This window comes from Mustela nivalis (assembly GCF_964662115.1).
Source record: "Mustela nivalis genome assembly, contig: HAP1_SCAFFOLD_1196, whole genome shotgun sequence".
In the NCBI taxonomy this organism is placed as follows: domain Eukaryota; kingdom Metazoa; phylum Chordata; class Mammalia; order Carnivora; family Mustelidae; genus Mustela; species Mustela nivalis.
The window spans coordinates 128,082-153,713 of NW_028135468.1; the positions used below are offsets into that span (position 1 = coordinate 128,082).

The 25,632-nt window shown below is 42.6% G+C and overlaps 2 long non-coding RNA genes across 2 annotated transcripts in view; both read left to right on the forward strand.

Moving 5' to 3' along the window:
* The window catches only part of LOC309857313, a 65,351-nt gene extending 47,639 nt beyond the window's left edge, over positions 1 to 17,712 (forward strand). Inside the window, exon 2 of the long non-coding RNA XR_014307624.1 lies at positions 15,071 to 17,712. This is a non-coding gene — a long non-coding RNA (uncharacterized lncRNA). The remainder of the gene's footprint in view (positions 1 to 15,070) is intronic.
* A 4,217-nt stretch (positions 17,713 to 21,929) lies between these two features.
* LOC309857311 lies at positions 21,930 to 23,444 on the forward strand. Its single transcript, XR_014307622.1, has 2 exons — positions 21,930 to 22,098; positions 23,129 to 23,444. It is a non-coding gene; the product is annotated as an uncharacterized lncRNA (long non-coding RNA).
* Positions 23,445 to 25,632: the final 2,188 nt, after the last annotated feature.

The following is a 25,632-nucleotide window of genomic DNA, read 5'->3' on the forward strand; positions in this document are numbered from 1 at the left end:
AACTTTATTTTAAAAATATTTATTTGACACAGAGAGAGAGTGAGCACAAGCAGGGGGAGCAGCAGGCAGAGGGAGAAGGAGAAGCAGGCTCCCCACTGAGCAAGGAGCCCAGTGCGGTGCTCGATCCCAGGACCCTGGGATCATGACCTGAGCCAAAGACAGAGGCTTAACTGACTAAGCCACCCAGGTGCCCCCACTGTTCTTTGGACTTTAAAAACAGTGAACGAATGTATGTATGTTGAGGTAACAGAAGTAACACAGCAACAGGACATAGATGAACATGTCTTTACTGTAATTAACAAATCTTAGGGTAACGTGTGGGCAAAGGAGGGTTTTTCTCCCTCACTAGAATAGAGGGATGGAAGACAGGGCATGGCTTTCTCTCCATTTGGGGGAGCGCGAGGCAGACCGGAGAAAGCTCATTAGCTTTATTATTAAAACAATCGAGGGGGTGCTTGGAACCTAGTTTGATGAGTGGGAATGACAACTTTGTACAGTGGCTCATGTGGAGGGACAGAGGCCATGTGCTTTTGGGAGCTGCCGGAAGAAGCCACATTCCAGCAGGTGGGAGGACCGGTGTCTAGGAGTGGTGGTGCTCCAGGTTTCACACGGGGTCCTACAGGTGAGCTGGCTTCATTGACCTGATTGCTAAAAAGCAGCGTGTGGTGGGAAGAATCTCATGGCTCCCTCAAGAATCATGTCCGAATCCCCGGAAGCCGTGACGGTGTTAGGTGACATTGCAAATAGGAATTAGGCTGCTGGTCAACTGATGTTGAGAGGGGAAGATTACCGTGGCGATCGAGGTGGGTCCGATGTAATCACAGGGTCCTCTGAAGTGAAGGAGGAAGGCAGGAGAATCAGTGTCAGAGTAATGTCATGTGATAAATTCTGCAGTGTCTTTGCTGCTTTAAAGATGGAGGAAGGGGCCACAAGCCAAAGAATGCAGGTGAGCAAAGAAATGGATTCTGTCCATAGAGCCCCCAGAGGAATACGGGCCTGCCAATGCCTTGATTTTAGCTGACTGAGACCCACTTTAGGTTTCTAACCTCTAGAACTATAAGGTAATAAATTTGTATTGTCTCAAGTCACCAGATAAGTAGTAATCTGTTGTAGCAGCACCAGGAAACCATCCAATATGGAAACCTGTCTGTATTTTGGAAACCTTTTTAGTTATTTATGGAATATAATATAATGGAAAACTAATGGAATATGTTACTCAAAGAAGAATCTTGTCAAAATTCTAAGATCTCTTTAAGCTCATTTTGTTTTATTAGAGTGAGGGCCAAAACTTTAGCTCATTCCTGTTCTATCTTCACTGCCTAGTTCAGGGCCTGACTCATAAGTCTTCAAATGAGTGGATGTTTTTTAACTAAATCCACGAAAAACCAAAATGACTATCTTTTCAAAGACATCATTTTATGCTAAAGTATGTTACTAATATTAGAAATCTAAATTCAGGCTCTTGTTATAGACAAAGAAAATCATACTTTACATTGCCATTTAAAGATGAGAGGCTGGAGGGGTGCCTGGGTGGCTCAGTGGGTTAAGTGTCTGCCTTCAGCTCAGGTCATGATCTCCAGGTCCTGGAATTGAGCCCCAAGCCAGGCTCCCTGCTCAGTGGGGAGCCTGCTTCTCCTTCTCCCTGTGCCCCCCCCCCCGACTTGTGCACTCTTTCTCAAATAAATAAAATCTTAAAAACCAAATGAGATGCTTGAGTAGCAATATATATTTTTAAGTTGTTGGATTTAAGCAAGATTCATTATTTCTTTCTTGGCTTCTAGGACTTCTTTGTACCTACACATGGTTGGATATTCAATAAAACTGCTGTAATATGTAGCATGTTGTGACCTTAAGTTGATGCCTCCCCTTCATTTTTTATGAAACTCAGTTTGGAGAATTTGGTGTTATTATTATTATTTTTTAAAAAGATTTTATTTATTTATTTGACAGAGAGAGACACAAAGTAAGAGAGAGAACACAAGTAGAGGGAGTGAGAGAGGGAGAAGCAGGCTTCCTGAGGACCAGGGAGCCCAATGTGGGGCTCGATCCCAGGATCCTGAAATCATGACATGAGCAGAAGGCAGACACCTGACAACTAAGCCACCCAGGTGCCCCAGAGTACGGTATTATTTACTAATGATGCCATTAATGATCTTTGCATGGCATCTTTTAGAATTAAGACTATTTCTAGTGTTGATTTTGCTATTCCTTTACCCACTGTTTGAAAAAAATCTTTGCTAGGATTTTGCCAGGCCCCGGAGAAACAAAGGTAAGTAAGATACGACGATTCATATTCTAGAATGGGAGGAAAGGCAAGTGAGTAATGAGCATATGGGATATTTGGTGTTAAAATAACTTACGGTGCTAAGAGGAGGGAACTTTCAACTCTGAAGGAGAATACCACAGCGAGGAGGAGACATTTGAACCAGGAACTGGAGGACTGGGAGATGGTTGGTCAGTAGAAGAAGGGGACATATATTATTTGCCTACTGAATCTCAGTAACAGGCACTTTTGCATGTAACTCTGTCATTTTAACTGAGGAAAATGATAATCTAGATAAGTAACTTTGCAACACCACACAGGTAGGATTTACATGCATTGTCTTCAAAGTCATTGGTTTTAAAAGCTGAGGTGGACAAACTTTCTGTACACAACCAGAAATAAACATTTCAGGCTCTATGGGTTCCTGTCAAAAATATTCAACTTTACACTGTAGCATGGAAACAGCTATCGATAATAGGGAAATGAATGAGCAGGGCTGTGTTCCAAGAAAACTTTGCCTAGAAAAATAGGCCGTGGTCCCCAGCTAGTCCATGGGCTGCGGTTTGTGGACTCATGTTCTAGAAAGGCAATTATAGCCACCATTTTGTTTTGCAATATTTCTAGAGAGGGAGCTTCTAAGTTCCATTAGTTTCTCAAGTGGGTCAGTGACAGTTTCAGAACGTGTTAATAGAATCTCACCAAGAAGTGATAGCAGACTGGATTAATAATGGAGGTACAGACTGACCCAGTTTTCTAACATGTCACATCATTGTGGTTAATACTTAGCAGACCTCTGAGAGTCCAGATATGATACATCTTTAGGTCATTACAGATGAATCCAAAGAGAAAACCACACTAATTCATTCTTGGCAGAGGATTTGACATTGTGTGGGTATGTGTGTGTTTTAGCTCTGAGATTTTTAAAAAACAGAGATAGAGAAGATATGTCTGGAACCATCGGGAAGAAATAAGGTGCATATCTGAATGGATGACCTGGGGTTAGGGTTAGGGTTAGGCTAAAGGCTCACTGCTGCTGTCTTCTGGAAAGAGGCAGAAACATCTGTTTATTGTAACAGTGAGGGGCTTTGTGAAGGAAGTCCTAAGTCAAGATTAGAAAAGCGGAATACATCTTGACATCTTAAAGCAACAAGCCAGGAAAAAATTTGTCTTTAAGAGCTGATACTGTGGGAAAAGTCACTAAATTCAGAGATTTGAGTAAAAAAAATCTTGTAGAGCAAAACAGTGGATTGTTTTAGAACAGATCTTTCCAAGGATATATCTGAAGAGATATAAGGATCTAGGAAGACATCTGGAAAACCATGAAAGGACTTTCCAGAGGACTTTCCTGTGTCTACCAAGAGGAGACACTAGGGAGCTATGAAGTGCCTCGTCTGGCTCCTGTGTGTCCTAGGCCCTCCAGAAAGGACATTTTTCTCTTGGCTGCTGATGAAGCTGAAGAGGTTATGGTGACTTTCGGGAGCTCATTTCTTTTTAGTAACCTTTAAAAAACCAAAAGCAGACTATGTTTATAAGATGGTTTCAAACTCAGATGGTTCCAATGGACTGAAACATTTTCTCACCAACAGCAACAGATTGAAAGTGAAGTCTATGCCTGGTGTCTGCAGAGGTTCCTGTGCTTGGCGTCCCTAAGTGTGTTTTGATCTGGTTTCTCATCAGGCTCTGTGCTGTTGAATTAGGGGTAAGAAGGAGGAAAAGATGGAAAATATGGGAGTGATATCTTCCTGGAAGACCTTGTGTATATTAGCAGGCTACAGTTAGGCCAATCAAAACAATTTAAACTTTTCCTTGTGTTTTGGATCCCGGGCAGGAACCTCGTGTTGGATGAAACAGATGTGATCTGAGACGTGCGCAGGGTCCCGTAACATGGGAGCTGAGCCTCATGGGTCTTCCTGCCACGGCACCTCACTCCGGCTTGTGGACACCAACCTTGATTCCGTTGTACATTTCTGTTCCTGGCCTCTTCCTAGGTTAGATCCAGTTTTAGCAAGCTCAGCAAGAGCTTCCTCAACATAGAGCTCTTAGGGCAGGGTGTGTCTGGGAGCCGTGATCCCAGGGTCCTGGGATTGAGCCCTGCATCTGGCTCCCTGCTCAGTGGTGGTGGTGGGGGGGTCGGTCCACCTCTCTCCCCTGCTCATGTTCTCTCTCTCTCTCAAATAAATACATAATCGTAGAAAAAAAAATCTTGGGGCAGCTGCAGAACATAATCGGTGAAGCAGATAAATGCTTTGATGTGGGTTGTGTCAAACAAACAGTGTTTATATAAAGGGCCTTAACATGTAAACTAATTAGAGTCTTCTAATTTGACTTCTGCTTCCCATCGGACGGAGGTCTTTTATACTGTGAGTGTGGTAAAGAATAACCATATTCTTCAATCTGGCCGACATTCTTTTCTTTTAGCAAGGATTAGATACAGGGGCTCTTCAAAGCGTTGTGGATATGTTTGGTAAAGCTTTGAAGTTTTTATTAGCTTCGCTGGAAATCTTTGTTTCCTGGAAAGTTCACTAATGGAATATATAGTCTCTTACAGAAATCCATTTCTTAGCTGTGTATAGTAAATAACCTCGTCAGTGGGGATGCTATTGCAAGATAAAATTAATATCTAAACTGGTCCTGAGTCCATTTTTTTTTAAGATTTTTTATTTATTCATTTGACAGAGAGAGATCACAAGTAGGCAGAGAGGTAGGCAGAGAGAGAGGAAGGGAAGCAGGCTCCCTGCTGAGCAGAGAGCACGATGCGGGACTCGATCCCAGGACCCCGGGACCATAACCTGAGCCAAAGGCAGAGGCTTTAATCCACTGAGCCACCTAGGCGTCCCTCCTGAGTCCATTCTCAACCCAATAAAGCTTTTAACGTCTTAGGGACTAATGAGGTTTGGGTTAAAGTCACCTTTCCTTTGTCTGAATTCGCCTCTCTCACTCCCTGGTAGGAATGTCATAAACATTTTCTATGGACTCGCTTGGCTGCTACTGAGGATACCGTCTTGGCACCTTGCGTCTCGGTCAGTGGCAAGACATGCTCCTGGTTTCCCATGTGGTTCTTCTCACCTCCTCCACTGTTCCCCCTTGTCCACCCCTGCCTGGGTGGCTGGGGTGGCCTCCTATCAGTTTCTCCCATCTCCTTCTTCTGGTCCACTTCCCCATCTGCCTGCCCCTAGAGCCCATTTTCCTTAGTGTAACTACAGTTAATCTTTAAAACTAAATCAAGATCATGTCATTCCTTTCCCACACCCAACGGTGGCCTATGGTAACTCTGAACAAACCCAAAGTCCTTCTTTGGCACAGAGCCTGTCTGATCGGCACCCACTGTCTCCGACCAGTATTTCCTGCCGCTGCACCCCCTCTCCTCACTCCCCTCCAGCCATACCAGACACCTACCTCACTTGTCTCTTGGACACGCAGACACACTCCGTCTCAAAACTTGAGGGTTTGCACTGTTTTCTCCTCTCCCCTGCCTGGCCATTCTCCTTTCCCAGGCTCACCATCTTGCTTCGCCCAGTTCTTCTAGGTCTCCTTAGAGACACCTCCTCAACTAAAGTAGAAGTTGCCCTTTCTCTTACCCTGCTCCCCGCAAGTGTTTATAAACCTATAGTCTATTATCAACTGATCGGGTGGTCTGTTTGTGCATTCATGTCCTTATAATTTGTCTATTACTCCTGAGTGAACGTGAGCTGCTTAATGACGGGGGTGTTTGTTTGTCATTGTATCTGTTGTGTCTAGCACACATGGACGGTCACCGTGTATGTGCTGGGTATTGAATGAAGGAAAGAACCAGAATCGTGCATACTGTTTTTAGTCTGCGTATGTAGTACAGTGACATAGTTCATAGGACTGTGATGTCTGTGATTTTCCTACCTTGCTAAAGGTTTGCCGTGAAAGTCAAGATGTATTTTAGATTTGCTTCTTGCCTAAAGACTTTAGCAGAAACCTTGGTTTACCTTCAGTATAGTTCAGTGTATAAGGGACGTAGTACTTGAACTTCCTGGCGATTTAATGCTTTTATGGTGACCATCTGTGTAGATGGACAGAACCATTGGAGTCTTACCTGCCTATTTTCCCTCGGTGATCAGCAGACACATATTTAGCATGAGGACGAAGAGGCACTTACCCAAGTCTATTTTTAATACAGGAGAGTTCCCATAATTTACCTAAAGAGGTTACTTTAAGATATTTTATATGCCGAAAGGAGCTTTTTCTCCTACAGATGAACAACCAGTAATCTTCTTATAAATGAGAAGAAATTGGGAAGGGAGTTAATAGAGGACGTTCAATAAGTGATTTGTAGAACTTTGTAGAAGAAAAGAAATAGCCCCATTCCATGAGAAAATGTTGTTGGCGTAATTGCTGAGCGCTGTTTTTTTTTTTTTTTAAAGTCAGATTTATTGATGTATAAAATACACACACTAATTTTCAGTCTTTTAAAAAGCATACAGCGATATATCTTGATAAGTACAAAGTTGTGTAACCACCACAATATAAATTTCCATCACCCTAAATTTCCATTGTGTCCCCCCCTGCGCCCCACCCATGTAATCAGTCTCTCCACTCAGTTCTCACCCCTGGCAACCCTTGGTCTGTTTTCTGTCCTTACAGTTCTGGCTTTTCCAAATGTCGTAGAAATGGAATCATTCAGTCTGTAGCTTTGTGAGTCTGGCTTCTCCCACTTAGCTTAAGGCACCCGAAATACAGTCTTGTCGATCAGTGATTTGTTTCTTCGTTGCTGACTAGTATTCCCTTGTGTAGAGAGTTTGCTTCTCCATGCACCAATTAAAGGCACGTGGGTCGTGTCCAGTTTGGGTTAATTATGAATAAAACTCCCATAACATTCACATACGGGTTTTTATGGGATCGTAAGTTTTCATTTTCTCTTGGATCAGTACCTCGGACTGGGATTACTGGGTCAGATGGTAAAGTATATGTTTAAACTTTCTAAGGAAAGCAACCAAACTGATCTCCAGAGTGGCTGGACTGTTTTCTAGTCCCACCACTAGGGTAGACGGGTTTCATGAGCTGCTTTTTCAGCCTCAGGTGCTGATGCCGGAGTGGTTTTTCTTTCTTGAAGAGGGATCTCAGGTTTTATCCTTTCCCTTTATGCCCTTTCAATTTTATATTCCAATCTCTTCTACTTGGACCTTTAAATTACTTTTATTTAACAGTCTTTCAGTTCTTCACTGTTGCCTGAGTTTTTTTTTTCTTCACTGCACATGTCACAGGGCCTTATATCCAGTAGATGCTAAGTTCGCGTCTGTCTGATTTGGTTGCCGTAAACCAAATTATACTGATCTCAAAGGTAAGGAGTGCCCATTGTGGGACCTTGGTGCAAGTGTGGAGGGGTTGCAGGGTATCTGAAGGACAGATGGTACAGGACAGGCAGAACCCTATCCCAAGATCTGGGGAGAGGGTCCTTTCGTGTCTATTTTGGCAATAAGGCACCACTATCAGGTGTGGGATACAGACGTGCATCTGGACCACTTGTAGTGGTGAAGATCCGTTTTGCCATAGGTAGAGAAGTCAGAAACTAATCTGTGTTATTCAAGTTTTTAGAATAATTTATATTATATTTCTAGTAATTTCTACTAACCCTTGTTAGATTTATCATGGAGATACTGACTATAAAGTGGGCAGAATCTTGTGAAAGGTTTTTAATCTCTCTTAAAGCTTTTAAATTACTTTCTGATCAGGGATGCAGCAAAGCCTGGTGAGTAAGAGTAAGGACTCAATAAGTGACTTCCTTGGTTAAAATTTAAAAAAAGAGTGAACTCTGGAGCCCAAAATGCTACTAGCCACCTGTGTGACCTTGGATGACTTTTCTACTCCTTAGTTTCTTGATTTGTAGAATGGGGGCACTACTAGCACTCAGAAGCTAGTAGTGGTGATGAAGTGGTTGGTATAGAGATAGTGCTCAGAACAGTGCCTAGTAAGTACTGAGCGCTCTGTGAGTATTAGTTGCTGTTGTCATTGTTATTAACTAACCCCCCCCCAGTACTCTGAAAATGGGTGTTTTTGACATATTTTTCATACTTCCACAGGTGTTAGATATGGGATACTGTTCAAAGAATGCTTAAAATTCTGTTAACAGTGAGGACCAGAGTTTTCTGACATTGTGCTGAGTAATACCCAGTCACATGTGGGATTTATACGTGTGTATGTTGACTCAGGTCACACTTTAAAGCAAGTCTAGCTTGTTTATTTTACCTTTGGGGGCTCAGGAGGAAGTTGTGATTTCCCAAGTACACTGTCCTCCTCCATCAGACAGGACGTCCCTGCTTCCACCGTTGGAAGGGTTGAGCCCACCGTAGTTAGGTCAGTTAGAAGTTCCAGTACAAGATAGTCCTCTCTCTTCCTATTTCTTTTGGTTGCTATCTCCATTCAAAAATGGTTTCTCTCAGAGGTGCCTGGGTGGTGCAGTTATTAAGCAACTGACTCTTGATTTCTGCTCAGGTCCTGATCTCAGGGTCATGAGATCGAGCCTTGCATTGGGCTCTGCCCGCTCAGTGCAGTCTGTTTGAGATTCTTTCTCCCTGTCTCTCTGCCTCTCCTGCTCATGCTCTCTCTCTCTAAAGTAAATACATAACTGTTTTGTTTTTTTTAAAGGTTTCTTTTAGCACTGCTGAGCAACATCTCCCTTGATGTTTCCTAATAGTGGACATTTCTCCCAAGGAGCAGACCTGACCTGGTTTTCCCATTTAGGACCTGGGGTTTGTGGGAGTCCACTACATTACCTCTGTGTTTGGGGGCCACACCGCAGGGCCAGAGCATGTGGTCCTGGGAGCCAGTGAGCTTGCACACAGCCAGCAAGCAGGTCCATCCGTGCCCACTCAGGGATGGGTTAGGTCTGCCCAGGTGTGCGCCCGGCTCTGACAGAGCCCTGCTTTTTTGCTCATGAACTTCAGACTTACCATGGGGGTGGGGGGTGAAGGAATTTATGTCATTGTAAGCATTGTCTGCAGGCTACGTCATGCCTCACACATGCACTCTTAATTGACGTATGTATGTATCTATGTATTTATTTATATTTTAAATCCCCGTATGGTTAACATGCATTGTTATATTGGTTTCAGGTATATGGTATAGTAATTCAACAATTCTATATGTTAATCAGTGCTTGTCAGTTAAGGTAATTGTAATTATAATCCCCATCACCTGTTTCACCCATCCTCCTGCCCACCTCCCCTCAGGGTCACTTTGTTCTCCATAGCTAAGAGTCTGTTTTTTGGTTGCTCCTTTCTCTCTTTCTTTCTTTCTTTCTTTCTTTTTATCTTTTCTTTGTTTTGTTTCCTAAAATCCACATATGGGTATGTCTTTCTCTGACTTATTTCACTCAGCATTAAACTCTAGAGCTATCCATGTTGTTGCAAATGGCAAGTTTTCATTCATTTTTTATGGCTGAGTAATATTCCTCTGTGTGTGTGCCACATTGTCTCATTGTTTTTATCCATTTATCTATCATTGGACACTTGGGCTGCTTCCATATCTTGGATATTGTCAGTAATGCTGCAATAAACATAGGGGAGCACATGTCTTTTCAAATTAGTGTTTTTGTATTCTTTGGACAAATACCAAGTAGTGGAGTTACTGGATCATATGGTAGTTCTAATTTTAATTTTTTGAGGAACCTCTGTACTGTTTCCCACAGTAGCTGCACCCATTTGCATTCCCATCAACAGAAAAACCATTACTTTAAATGCTCCTAAGTGGCTGTGACTTATAAGATATAAATCTGTGAGACATATTCATAGTAGCCTTTTGACATTGTCTTATGAGCCGTGCAACTGATGGCAGGGGGCGGGTACAAGAAAAAGGGGCGGCTTATACGTGAAGTTCTAAGACCCACCATGGTGACATGCACCCAGGATGAGGCTGTGACCCAGGGTAGGTTGGGACCGATCACTTCCCTCCCTATTACGAGGGGTTATAAGCCAAGTATCCAGACAGTGAACTCCAGCCCATAGTGCATATTTTTCTTATCAGATGCAGCTTGCATATCAGTATGCTTTTTATTTGGGAAAAAAGAGCAAAGCCTAGCATAATAATCTCTTTTTGTGAAGACATGCACGTATGAAGTCAGTGGAGAGCAATAGGAAAAATTTGTCTTCACCAAGTGCTGACTCATACAGATCAACTGTGAGTGTCTAGGAGTCCAAAGGAGGGTCATGATAATGTGGTTGCTTTGGGCCCACTACAATCCGCTGGGAAGCCCCATGTACCTCTGACAGGAGAAACAGTGATGCTTGGTTCTGTGAAGGGTCTTAGTACCTCTAGAGTGCCTCCTGGAACAGCCTATGGAAATATACCCAGGTGATGGTTTTCAGACTGTTCACGTTGAAGGATTTGGACACCTTGGAGAAAGTCATGGTGCTTTTTGAAGCAAACTTTGAAATGTTGACATGTTGCATCCTTTTTTTTCTGTTTTGCAATTTAGCACATTATGTGTTTTGTCAATATATACACAATTATATAGTGTATATGTATACATAGGTGTACACACATATATATTTAATTACTAGATTTAAAGCTGGCTCTTACTATATATCTTAGTTTGCACTCTTGCAACAAGAGTACTATAGACTGGTTGTCTTAAATGATAGACACTTATCTCTCACAGTTCTGGAGGCTAGCAAGATCAAGGTGGTGGCAGGTTCAGTGCCTTGTGTGGGCCCTCTTCCTGGTTTGCAGACAGCCACCTTCTTGCTGTGTCCTCATAGGGTGGAGAGCAGAGAGAAGAAGCGAGCTCTCTCTGTTTGTTCTTATAAAAGCACTTATCCCATTATGAAGGCTCCACCTTCATGACCTAATCACCTCCCAAAAGGCCCCAACAGCAAATACCATCACCTTAGGGACTAGAACTTCAATGTATTCACTTCAGGGGACACAAACATGTGGTCCACAGGACTATATTTGGGAGCTACAAACAGCATAAGATCATATTCACAAGTACATGTGTCCATCAAATAGCAAGCTGAACTTTTCTTTAATGTTTGTTTGCTACTTGTTTATGCATTTTGTGGTTGCTACAAGGCAAGTAGTAGAAGGCACCAATGAGTTTGAAAAAAATACATGACAGAAGGTAAAATTGAGAATTGTGCCCCTTAACTTAATTTTTGTACGGGTGATTTTAGGTAATACCCACATCCTTTGGATTTTGAAGCGTAACACCTCCCAAGGTTTTGTAGGAGCGTGTTTGAAAACATAAGTGGACCGGATGCTCTCTTTTAAGATCTGTTGCTATAATGGGATGTATGGCGTAATAGGAAACCTACTGAAGTAGCAGCAGAAAGCCCATCAAGTGGGAAATGTGTCCCCCTAGGAAGAGAGCCCCAAGGACAGTGGAGTTTCTGGATCTCACCGGAGAGGATTGAGATGTTTATTTTAACTCCCTCTCTTTCATGTGTCCCCGCGTCAGTTGCTATTTTGATGGTGAGCATCCTTCTGCAGCTGGTGGCGTGCTGACTGCCAGAGCGCTTGCAGGGGAATGAGCTGCCCTGTGTGCACTGGCCCTCCCGTCACTCTTTCAGAATCTATTGTTTGAGCACTGGCTTCATGCCTATGAAATACTAATGGGATGAGCCTTCATAATGGAATGAGTATTTCATGCCTATGAAATACTAAAAACATGTAAGATAAAAACCCACAGTCTCATTTTAGAGGGAAAAAGTGCATAAACATATGAAAGACATCTCTCTTGATCAAGAGGAGTACAAAAGATATCTACAGTTGAATTATACTTTGGGATGCATTTAGTATACCATTACTCAGCAAAGGCTACCAGCATTTAGTTCTTGAAGAATCCAATATTTAGGAAAACTTTCACCATTCTGTGGCTATTATCCTAATGTGCAAAAGTAGTACAAGCATAATAGTTCAGGATGACAAACTCTCCTATAAATTACTTGACAAATAAAAGGGGCCAATGATTAGTACTATTAAAATGGTCTATTTTTTGTTCTTTAACCAAGATTTTTGTACGCCTTCCCCTATATTAAATGGAAACCTAGATGGACCAAGTGTGTCTTCAATACTTGTCCTTTCTTCTTTCTAATGTCATGTCAGTGGGCCCAGTGATCTTTGAAGGGAATCCCCCTCCCCCTGCAGTGTCCCTGCTGCCCTCTCTCCTGTGTCACCTTTCTCCTGTTGTCATTGCTCAATTGCCTCTAACCTTGGCTCCTATGCATGACCAGTTCAGTCACTTACTAATGGTTTTTTCCATGAACTTGTGTAGTCCTGGAATTAATGCTGGCAGAATGACACCTCAGACACCAATATAGTAAGTACATATCTGTGAGGTGATGGAATGGGACTGTCCCCACACAGCTATAGACCCGTGGTGAAGTCTACAGGTTATTGTGTAGTTCCAGTCAGTGGGTGCCTTCTAATAAGTACACGGTTTTGTTGATTTGGAGATATTTTATTATTTATAATGTTCTAATAATAACAATGATTATTATTATTATTTTGTTATATTATTGCTGCTCTGGCTAATCAAATCCTAGGTGGTTTAGAATTCACTATAGTGGTCATCTATAATTAGATAATTGACAGGAAGTGAAGAGACAGGAAGCTTACTGAGGAAGGAGTAAGACAGTCGGAGAAGGGTCTCATGGAAATGGAGGCATTGAAGCTGAATCCTGAAAGGTATCTTGAGATTTGTATGGGGGTAAGGAGGAAATGCCCATGGTTCCTGAAAATATCTTTTTTTTTTTTAAAGATTTTTTTAAAAATTTTATTTATTTATTTGACAGAGAGAGAGAGAGATCATAAGTAGGCAGAGAGGCAGGCAGAGAGAGAGAGAGGAGGAAGCAGGCTCCCTGCTGAGCAGAGAGCCCGATGCGGGACTCGATCCCAGGACCCTGAGATCATGACCTGAGCTGAAGGCAGCGGCTTAACCCACTGAGCCACCCAGGCGCCCCAGAGTCTCTTTCTTCTTGAACTGCAGGTGTAGAATTCCAAGGGGACCCTTTTGCCCTCTCAAGCTTGAGAACCCCTGATCTATAGGGTGCTTGAAGGACATGAGCCGAGGGCAGAACAGACATGGGAGTCTGGGGAGAGAGTTGGGCTCTTAAGATTGAGAGATGAGGATTTCTTCTCCTGTCCTTACCTCTTGGCTTCTTTTGGTTCTCTTGGCCCTTTTCCTTTGGAATAATTTCATTTTTCATTCTCTGTGGCCAGGACAGAAAGTGGGTCTCCTTTTCTGAAGCAGGCAAATTCCTCCTCAGTTTAGTATACTAAGGAGGGGCCCCCTGGGGAAAGGCAGGCTTAAATTGGTCTAGCCCAGTTCACAAGGCTCCAGAGCTTTTTAGTAATAAACAGATTTGTGGGGGAGAAGGGAAAAAGATTTTTTTTTTTTTTTTTTGGCATGAAAAACAGTCTACTTAAACCCCATAGTTTGTCTGTGTTTACCACAAACTGTCTTTGTGGCTTTAAGTAATGAGTTCATAGCTGTCTGAATTTTACTGGGCAGGGGTGACAGTAATGTTTTTTTTTTGCTTTGGGGGAACTTCACATGTGTTGGCTCCCCTGTGCCCCCTCGTCACTACAAGATGATTGCCTTACAAGTTGTCTCAGCATGAGCTTCTGGAGATGATCCCCATTCTCTCTACACGAGATAAGTAAGATAGCATCAGACACCATGTCTCCCCTGTGTTTCTAAAAACTGAGGACTGATGCCAGGTCTGGTCCTTTACAATGCTGGTGTGTCATTGTCTCCTGTCCCATCCAGTGCCTTCCGTGCTTGAGTGAATTCTTTGCTAAGATGACTTTTTCAGAATGTAGTACAAAGAAGTGCTGAACAGACATTGGGAGGAGCTAGGAGGAAGTGCCTTAGTAATCTGAAACAAAAGGTTTTCCGAAGTCAATGCTGTTTTACCACTAACACTGACCACTAAAAAACTAATGCATCTAGGGGCTTTCCTCTTTAGTCTGGGATCTCAGGGCTGAAGTCTTGCTTGTGTTTGGTGTCCCTCTCCCAGGCTGAGTCATTGGAATGCCACAAAGGCAGTCAGCCATTTTGAGTGTAAGGAATGAACCAAGCGAGTTATCTTGTATGCAGCTAGGAGAATCAGATGGAAAAATGTGCATATGCCGCAGCCCTCCTCTGTTGTACTTCCAGTGTGAGTGGGGGTTTTGCTCGTTCCCAAGCCTGTGAGGAAAACAGATGTAGAAGATTTTCCCTGCTTGGATTAATGGCCATAGACCAAGTTCTAGCCCAGTCATTCACTCTGGATGCCCTAGAAGGGTTACACTAGTCTCTAGCTTCTTTATTCAGTATCTCTTTTTCTAAGAATTGGCCTTTGTCAGTTCCTTCAGGCTCTACATATCCAACTCCTTGATGAATTCCAACCCACCCTTCTCTGTTTTCTCAAGTCTCCCTTTGTTACAAGACTTCTTTTCCAAATCCCCTCATTTGGAGCTGTTGTAAATTTGTATTTTAGAAAGTGCTTGTGTTTACTCAAGATAATTCTTGTTGTTAGACCAAATGCATAAAATGTCAGTCTCTTTGGAAAAATTAGGGCTTTGGAGAACCATGGCATAGAAATGACTTTATTCACCAGGTTTAAGATGAAGGAAAACAGATTTTTATTGAGTATTTCTTATAAGAGGTTTTGAAGGATACTCTAACCACTGCCTGTGATTTGTTGTAGCTGATGTAGATGACTAATTGAAAGAGTCAAAGCTCTTTAGAAGCAGAAAATGAATCACAGCAGTATATCCTGCTTTGCTCCTATGTGTGATGTTTGCTATTTTCTTCCGTAGTTTCAACATTGAAATTTTTCTTTCTTTCCTCCTTTTCAGAGAGAGTTCGAATAGAAGACTTTGAAGACTTACAGAGCTGAGATACAAAGATTTTGAAGTCATTCTACATCTGAAGCTATGATTTAAATATCAGCATTATAGTAAGTATTTAGGAAAGAAATACAATTTTGTGGTTAACACATCATTGGCTTTGCTTACATCCAGAGAATGTAGATTAAAGTACATCATGCAGGGTGAATTTGTTTGAATCACATTCGAGAAACCAGAGCTCTGAGAAAATTAAAACTCTCCCTGTGGTAAATTACAGAACCACAAATATACACAGGAGATGAGCCTTTTTGATAGTTGGAAAAATCTTTATTTCTCCTTAGTGTCCTATGGGCCCTTTAGGAGCGCCAGGAAAGACAAAGAAAACTTAATTTTGGGGTTTTCTTTTTGTGTTGAGCTGAGGCTATGGCAGAGACATTTTAGACGACAGTGGAGCTGGACACAGGAAGGGGAACAGAAGCACCCTTCTGGGAACTGTACTTTCTAGACTGCCTCTCTGGGGCAATGGTTCTCGAATTGTGTTCCATGGAACACAGTTCCCTATACTGTTAATGCAGTGGGGACAGAGGTGGTGAGAAGATGGGTCTGTGCTAAACACTGAATTAAAGTTAAGCAACCTTTCTTACTGAAGGATCTCAAAAACAAAGGAGCCTTGTGACTCTCCTGGGTGTGTATAGTCAGCAGTACTTACCAGAGTCCTCTCTTGTGGAGCATCTTGAGACCAGGGTTCCATTTGTTCCTTAAATAGTTAATGAAAACCAGTCATGCATGGTATTAGATACTAAAAATATATCAATAAATGAGATTGGCAAATAAGGTAAGAAATAAGTAAGAGCAGTTACTGCTAGATAGGATAGCAAATGATAGCAAATGTTTAAGAGAATGATCTTAGGAGCTGGGGGACCTGGGTTTACAACCTGACTCGGCCACTTAAAAACTGTATAACCTTGAACAAGACACTTAAACTCTTCTTTCAACTTCCATGTGTACAAAATGGTGATAATAACATCTACCTAGTAAGGATTGTTGTGAGGATTAAGATGATAAACACATGCTGGCAAATACCGAACTTTATACGAGGGTTATCAGAATTTGCACTTATAATAATAATGGCTGAGTGCTTTGAGGTTTATATGATAGACAGGAGAAGAGATAGTGATGGATAGAGACTTTTGAATAGGATGGTCTAGGACTTCCTGAAGCAGACACCTGTAAAGATGAGAAATACTGAGCCTTGGAGATGGTGTACAGAGTGTATACGGCAGGAAACCTAAGTGTGAAAAGGTATGTTTTATGGAGAGAAAGCATTTGACAATTCTAACACCCCTTTAAGATGAAAACAACAACAACAACAAAGAATAACAGCAAAGTAGGAATTGAAGGGATGTCCTTCAACCTGAAAAGGGCATCTGAGAAACCCACAGTTAACATCACGCTTAATATGAAGTACTGAAAGCTTTCCCCCTAAGACCAGGAACAAGGCAAAGATGGCTACTCTCATCGAATTTCTATGCAGTATTGTACTGAAGTTCTAGCCAGGGCATCTAGGAAAGGATGTAGAATAAAAGGCTCCTGGATTGGAGAGGAAGAAGTGAAACTAACTCTGTTTGCAATGAAATGATCATGGATATGGAAACAGCTAAGTGATGCACTACACTATCAGAACTAATAAACAAGTTCAAAAAATATTTCCTCCTCAAATAGTATGAAAAAAAGTAAAATACTTAGGAATAAATGTAATCAGAAGTATAAAATTTACTCTTAAAACTACAAAACATTATTGAGAAAAATTAAAGAAAATTTAAACAAATGATAAAACATCTCGTGTCCATGGATTGGAAGATTTACTATTATTAAAATAGCAGTACTCCCTAAATTGGTCCATAGATTCAATGCAATCCCTATTAAAATCTCAGATGGATTCTTTGCAGAAATTGACAGACAGACCCTAAAATTCACATAGGCATTTAAGGGATCTGGAATAGCCAAAATATCTTAGAAGAATTGAAATTCTTCTTAGAAGAATTGGAATTCTTCTAAGAAGAATTGGAATTCTTCTAAGAAGAATTGGAATTCCTGATTTCAAAACTTAATATAAAGCCACAATAATCAGGCCAGTGTGGAACTGGCATAAGGATGGACATACATATTTTTGTAATAGAATTTATAGATCAGAAATAAACCCATACATTTATGGTAACTGATATTTGACAGTTGTGCCAAGACAATTCTTTGGGAAATATTGTCTTCGACAAATGGTCTGGGACACTGGATATCAACATGAAAAGGAATAAAGTTGGATCGCTACCTCACACAGTATACAAAAATTAATTCAAAGTGGATCAATGGCCTTAATGTAAGACCTAAAGCTATAACACTCTTAGAAGACAACATGGGTATTAATCTTCATGACCTTGTTTTAGGCAATTTTTTTTTTTTGAGATACAACACCAAAAGCACAAGTGAAAAAGAAAAAAAATTTTGTTGGACATCAACAAAATTAATCAAAAGATGCTATTAAGACAATGAAAAGACAACCCACAGAATGGGAAGAAGTGTTTGCAGATTATATCCTGTGATATGGGACTTGTATGTCGCATATATAAAGAACTCTTACAGCTCAGTAATAAAAAGATAACCCAATTCAAAAATAGGCACAGATCTGAGAAGACATTTCTCCAAAGAAGATAGGCAAATGGCTAGTAAGCACATGAGAAGATTCTCAACATCACTAGCCATTGGTGAAATGCAATCAAAACCATAATGTGACATTACTTCATGGCCACTATGAAAGACAGTAACAAGTGTTGGTGAAGATGTGGAGAAATTGGAACTCTTCTACACTCTTGGTGAGAATGCAAAATCTTTCCAAAGCAGCTGCTTTGGAAAACAGTCCGGCAATTCTTTGTCCAGTTAAACAGAGTTGCCTTATGATCCTGCATATATTTTTAAGGTAAATGAAAACATATATCTGCATAAAAATACAAATATTCATGGCAGTATCATTCATAATTGCTGAAGAATGGAAAAAACCCAATGTCTGTCAACTGACAGATAAAATATTGTATATCCATGTGATAAGATGTTATTCAACTGTAAAAGGTTATGAAGTACTGATACATGCTGCAATATGGATGAATCTTGAAAATATGCTCAGTCGAAAAAGCCAGACACAAAGACCATAATGCATAATTCCATTTATATGAAAGTTCTAGAAAGTTCTAGAGAGACAGAAAGATTAATAGTTGCCTAGCACTGGAGTATCTAGGGGAAAATTGAAAATGACTGCTAATGGAAACATGTTCTTTTTGGGGTGATGAAAATATCTAAAATTGCTTTGATAGTGGTCATACAGGTCTATAAATATTCTAAAACCATTAACTGATACACTTTAAATGGGTGGATTGTATGGTACATGAATGATATATCAATAAAGCTGTTGTATATATAAAAAGGGATAGCTTAGAGGTGTAACCATCAGCACTTGGTGGTAGCTGAGATAGGGAGTGAGGCCAAGGGAGGAATTAAGAATGATTCCCAGATTCTGGCCCTGGCAATGTCTGAAGGGAGTAAAAACTGGGGAGGAGGTTTTGTTTTGTTTTGTTTTGTTTTGTTTTGTTCAAATGGGGAGGGCCAGCTTTGAGAGTCAAGAGTTCTGTTACAGATGTACTAAGTTTGAGGTACTTGGTAAATATCCTGGTAGAGATCTTAGGTAGATAATTGAACTTGAGTCTGGAACTCAGAGGAGCAATCCTGAATGTAGGTAGCATTTAGATTATAGGTACATCTGTAAGAAAGGATGAAAACTCTGTGTGCGCGCGTGCCCATTTGTGTGTGTGTGTGTGTGTGTGTGTGTGTGTGCACAAATGAGGCCCAGAATGAGATGGAAGATAGCCAGAAAGAAACCTGAGAAGGGGTCAGCAGGGAGGAAGGAAAGTGGAGGGGTAGAAGGTCCTGAAGCTCAGGTGAATGTAAGGAGGGTGGTGTCCACAGAGCTGGTGCTACTGGATAATCAGGAAGAGGAGGACGGAGCGTCCATTGGAATTGCCAAGATGGATGCTGTCGATGACCTTGGCAAGAGTAGCTCAGTAGGGGTGACTCCAGAAAGTGGGTTGAAGAGGGAATGTGAAATGCTAGAGTTGAGAGAGGTGGGGCAACTGTTCTTAGAAGCTTGGCTGGAACTGCACTCTGGTGAAAATTGCTCTGGGATCCTTTCCTGCTCCACTGAATCGCCGGAGTGCTGGTAGGGTTTGAAGGCCATCTCTTCCGTTGGAGCCAGTAACTTCAGGTGTAAATCCTGCATCCAGGAAGCTGCCAACGTAGGTTGGGGTGGGGCAGGAGAGTAGAGCTAGGCTGGGGTCCAGGGAAGAGTGTCATTCTTTGCTTTGTTCTCTGATGGTTTTGATTTTCTTGTATTTCGATTGGGAGAAATCTGAGAGGAGAATTTCACTAATAATGGGCTTTTTTTGAAGTTTGGAGTGAATCATTTAAAAATCATCATTTGACGTCAGAATAGAGAGAAAAGGCAGTCCATGGTTTTAGATGCAGTGAAGGTTCGGGCTCTCTATACATTGCTACTTTGTGTGTCTTCAGACGTGGGGGAACTCAGTGCAGGGACCACTGAGACTATGTGAGGTGGGGAGAAATATGGGAACTTTCTCAAAAGGTCCCCATACCAGTGCCTGAGGAAGTTGTGCTTTGTAAACCTCAAAAGTGCATTGACTTTAGAATGTTCTTCCTCCATGCCTCTTTACTAGTCAAGATTGTGGAAAAGCACTTTTGAAAGATACATGTTCTATAACATGTTATAGAGCAACAACCCAGTCTTCACCTTCTCTTGAGAAAACCAGTTGCTACTTAGGCAATAAAGTCCATTTAATGTTTTGAGCAAACACATGTTTTAAGCACATGACTTTTTTTTTTTTTTTTAAAGATTTTGTTTATTTATTTGACAGACAGAGATCCCAAGTAGGCAGAGAGGCAGGGAGAGAGAGAGGAGGAAGCAGGCTCCCTGCTGAGCAGAGAGCCGGATTCGAAGCTCTCGATCCCAGGATCCTGAGATCATGACCTGAGCTGAAGGAGAGGCTTAAACCACTGAGCCACCCAGGCGCATTTTGGATGAGACCAAATGGTGCTGTTTGTTTTTCTTTCACAAGATGTGCGCGCGTGTGTGTATGTGTGTGTCTTTTCTTATGTGGAATATAAATGATCTAACAGAAAACTATATATTTGAAATCCAGTGTGTTCTAACTGGCTTGGCATGAAATTAGAAAACTTTTCAGGGCGCCTGGGTGGTTCAGTTGTTAAGCATCTACCTTCGGCTCAGGTCATGATCCCAGGGTCCTGGAATCAAGCCCCACATCGGTATCCTTGCTCAGTGGGGAGCCTGCTTCTCCCTCTCTCACTCCCCCTGCTTATGTTCCCTCTCTCGCTCTTTCTCTCTCTATCAAACAAACAAACAAAAAAAAAACTTTTCAACTCTGCCCCCAGCAGGGACCCTGTTGAGGGGTTTGATATGATAATCCTGAGATCGTGACCCAAGAAGAAACCAAGAGTTGGTCACTCAACTGACTGAGCCTCTCAGACACCCCTTTGTGTGTATGTGTGTGTGTGTGTGTGTTTTAAAGAAACTTTAATATGGTCCTTCTTGTTTGGTTGTGTTTCATTCTATTTGTAGGGGACAGGCTCTGGGAGATTTTGAAGGCAGAACATTTCAGTATTACTTTCATTCAAACATTCTTGTTCTGAAAGAAACATCTTTTTTTTTTTTTTTTTAAGATTTTATTTATTTGACAGAGACACAGCAAGAAAGGGAAACACAAGCAGGGGGAGTGAGGGAGGGTGAAGCAGGCTTCCTGCTGAGCAGGGAGCCCGATGCGGGACGATTCTAGCAGGACCCTAGGATCATGATATGACGAAGGCAGATGCTTACAGCTGAGCCACCCAGGCACCCCAGAAAGAAACATCTTAATTTATTCCGGAGCACAGGGTTTTTCAATCAAGATTACAAGAAAACAACATAGTGGTGTGGGTCCTACTTGGTTAGAAGTGGATTTTCCTCCATGAGGAAATCAGCAGCTTCAGAGAAACCCTGACTTTACAAGCCAGTCTTTTCAGCGGCTCCCCACCCAGGTGTAGAGATTTTACTGACTTGCGGCAACTTCCAATCACCTTGAGAATTAGAGTGCTTATCTGAGAGGAATCATTTGAACTTCAACCTATACTTTTGCCTGTAGGGCCATGCTAACAGAAGCTTTTTTTTTTCCTTTGAGATGTATTTATTCATTTTAGAGAGGGAGAGAATGCGCGGGTGCGCAGCTGGGAGAGGCAGAAAGAGAGGGAGAGAGTTTTACACACAGACTCCCTGCTCAGCACAGAGCCTGACTTAGGGCTTAATCCTGTGACCCCGAGATCAGGACCTGGGCTGAAACCAAGAGTTGGATGCTTAACTGACTGCGTCAACTAGGTGCCCCTACCAGGTGCTTTGATCATCTTGATTTTAAAAAGAGCAGGAGAGAGTGACTGCAAATAGAGGGTTTGGTCTCTTCTCCCGACTGCTTCTTGAGAGAAGTTGGCCTTGTGTGATCACCATGACTCAGGGCAGACGAGGTCAGATGACTGTGTTTTTAATGGTTTTTGGAGAATTGGACTGTATTAAGCAGGTGCTGCTGACCACGTTTCAGATCCTTTTACGGAGGGGGACTGATTCCGTTTCTTCCTGCTCGGGGTGGATCTGTGCACATTACTTTGTTTCTCAGAAACGTCTTGTTTGTCTTGGGAGGCGGCCAGGCCTCTAATGTGGGTGGTGTGGGCTGTGTCACCAACCTCCGGCCCCAAAGCCTGAATTTGGCTTTGTCAGATCAGACGAGTGTATGAAGCAGACGACTAGCCTTTGAGAGACGGAGGGAGGCAAACATAAAAGTGATGTTTGTGATCCGATGTAGACAGAGACTTGGGGCAGTTTTCTTTGAGATGTGGGAATGGAGGTGACAGGAAGAGAGAAGAACAGAAGAAGACAGGTAAGGGACTTCTGGATTTTCCGAAATAACCTTATATGGCTGCATTCAGAAACCTAGTTAGCATTTCATGGGCTGGGAAGGGCCTTATGCTCTTGGGGCATGCTGGGGAGCAATGATATTTGAATGTTGATAATGTACTTAGCTTAGAGTATTACAGTGATGAATGCCACCGGTTTGACTCTTTTTTTTTTTTTTTAAGGATTATTTATTTATTTGACAGAGTAGGCAGAGAGGCAGGGGGAGGGGGGAAGCAGGCTCCCTGCTGAGGAGAGAGACCTATGTGGGGCTCGATCTTAGGACCCTGGGATCATGACCTGAGCCAAAGGCAGAGGCTTTAACCCACTGAGCCACACACGCACCCCGGTTTGACTTTTTAAGTAAAAATATGTACGTTCTTAAAAAACTACCCAAAACTAGGAGGTATACAGCTCTCCAAATAGGAAAAACAAACAAGCACATAAAAATCCTAAAGGAATCTTTTTTGTGATCTTTTCTTAAACCCAGTGTAAGTAAGATGTAGGCCTTATTAAAAGTAAAATTTGCCATAAAATAGGAAACAGAAACGGGGGAAATGTAAATACACCTTTGGTCTTCTGTTTCTTACTCACAGACACTTGCACACCTATATTTGCATGAGAAATCTAGCAAACGTCTTGAAGGACAAACAGAAGGTATGATAGGATTAAGTAAGAGGTTGAATGTAAATTGGAAAGAGTCCTAACTTTTTATTTCACTTTCATTTGGATCCTTTTACTAATTCACTTTGCTGGGTTTAGGCTTTTCAAACATTCTTTGGCCCTGGGAGGGAGTTGTATAACCATAAAACTTGAGAATCCTGGCCCTAGAAGAAATGTTCCTTTAAAACCCCAAGGACAGAAAATTGAACACAGCTGTGCAAAAGAAAAAAGCGAGAGCGCCAGTGAGGATTCAGGCCTGCGGGCACGCTGACCAGCTTCCCCAGTGCCCTGGGGCTGTGGTTTCTTGATGGTAGAGGGAGACCTTCCTTGATCTTTTTTTTTGCAAGTTTCAGGAAACGGCCAAGACCTTCCTTCAAAACTGGAGTTTTTTCTGTTGTCGTCAGAAGAGTGTTCTGTGAGGCGTTGTGACCTGTCGCTCTGATTGTCCTATGTGCATCCTGTTGCTATCCCCTGGGGACGATGGGGGTTTCTGATAACTTTTGAGGTGCCGTGATTCTGCAGGCCTTTCGGTTCCTACCTAGAAGGAAACCCCAGAGCTTGAGAAGTTTACACCAGAGTCAGAAGACAGAATACACAAGGATTTGGGGTCCCAGAGTCCCTCTCCTCTGCCTTCTGAGAATAAAAAGCTTTGAAGTGTGGTCCTTGGAACCTAGCTCTGTCGTTCCTTGTTTTTCCGCCTTTGGGATGAAAACTGCCATGTTGCCTGTCTGATGTTGGCCTGGTGGGTCCCGCTGTTATGTTTTAGCCCCTCCAAGGAGCTGTGGCCTTGGCCCCTAACCTCTGGTCCAGCCTGGGGTTGATCATTTTGCTCTTTGTCAGACCGTGTAATGATGATTCATACTTCTTCCTCTACAAGATTAGATTACCGTAATTTTCATATCCTGGACTGTTCACTAGGGATTTGAATTAATCCTCCTTGGTAGAGAAAGCAGTATTGTGTTTCTGGGGAGAAAGGACTGAACTTGCCTACTTGGCCACCATCAGAAAACATTCAGGGAGGGCCTGTTGTGAGTCTCACTCTGGAAGGTAATCCCAGTTTCAGGACTCATTACCATATCAATTAGTTCACTGTAAAGGCCTGCAAGTGGGGGCATTGGCGTGCCCTTGGCCCAGGTGCAGTGGATTTGCATGCATGACGCCATGCCTCAAGGATCAGAATGCTCGGAGAGCTTTGCAAAGAATCCTCTACGGACACCAGGCACTGCTTCATGAGGCAAAATCTTGCCCAGAGAAATGTTTGGGAAGGAGGTAGACTCATTCAGGTTTGTGGAATAGTCTACCCAAAGCCAGCAGGGATCACGATCACGGACTGCAGAGGGTAGAGGAGGTGGTGTCGGGAGCAATGAGTGGTAAACTAACCTTTGGGAATAACTCTGTTTTGGCAGTCTCCCTGTCACATACTTGTGATTCTGTCCCTTCAACAAATATTTATTGAGCACTTACTGTATATTAGGCACAACCGTGGGCACCCAGGGTCCATAGTAGTCTACAAAACAGACAAAAGTCTCGGACTTGGTAGAGGTCACGTTCTCAAAGCCATGACCCGGGGAGGGGGGTGCGGGTAGGAATGTGAGCCGAAGAATGCTGTAGCCAGGCCTTAGGAGCTCCTGGTACAACTAAACAACAAGCAAGGTGGTTTGGAGATGTGTTTGCATGTATATGCTCTCTTCTCTTCCCTCTGTGGACATTGTGCCCTCTGTCCCACTAAAAGGCTGCGCCATCTTTAGCGGAGTCCCTGATGGGACTTGATGCATGCTAACACGCGGTCTGCTCTGGTCCAATGAGGCCAGGCCATGACCGGCCGGGGACCATCTGCTGCAGACTGAGCTTCTGCTGGAGGGGAGCTGCCTTGTGATCAAATAGCTTTGTTTCTAAATCCTACTATGGAGTGACCCTGACTTCGGAATGCCTTGTGTTGACATGTATTCTCTCTCCCTGGATCTCCTTCCTTTGGTCCCTCTTTTCTCTCTTAATCCTCTCCATTCTTCTTTGGCAACTCTGAGATGGCGCTTTGCCTCAGAATTGTAGAATCTGTTTTTCTGGAACTGGACGGGACCCTGGGAGTCTTTGTCTAAACTAGCGATTTTTGGTCCCCGGCCTAAAAACAAGGTCACCCGATGCAGTGACTTGAGAAATCTAAGAAAATGAAGTAAATGTTTCATGAAGCTAAGCTTCCGTGTTCGATTCCTGTATCTTTCTATCACATTCCCTCGGACTTTTTGGTTTTCAGTATTTTCCACTTATCCTGGAAATTATTCATCATCCTGAACTCTGCCCCTGTCCATCCGTTGACTCCTTCTCCCTACCCTCTTCTTTCACACTCTGGTTTTCAGCTGGTGTCACCTTCAATTTTGTAGCTCCTGACCCTAAAATCAGAGTCCGTGCCTAAACCTTCGGGTAGGAAGTCACCATTTGGATTGCCAGGGAGCTGGGTTTTAGGATCCCCCATTGGAAACACGGATACATTTTAAGCTACGACACGCAGTGGTTCAGTTTTATGGGATTATTGGTACTGTGGTTCTACTTGATTACCGGTTTATCAGACATGTTTGGGTTGGCCAAGGGTGCAGCCATCCCTTATAACCGTTTCTGGAGGAACATGAGAACGTACTTCTACAATATGAAGCTTACTGAGCTGGAGATGCAGACACACTTGCGTTTCCAATCAGGGGGTGTGGGGTCTCATGGTTTGTGGAGGCTGGAGGTCATCATGGGTGCAGAGAAAGGGGACCAAGTGCTCCCCATCCCCAGGGCGTCTCTGGCACCTGGGTGTTCTCCTTTGTAACACGGTATGGATGTTTGAATTTTCACAGTGCACCTTAAGGAGAAGCGTGAG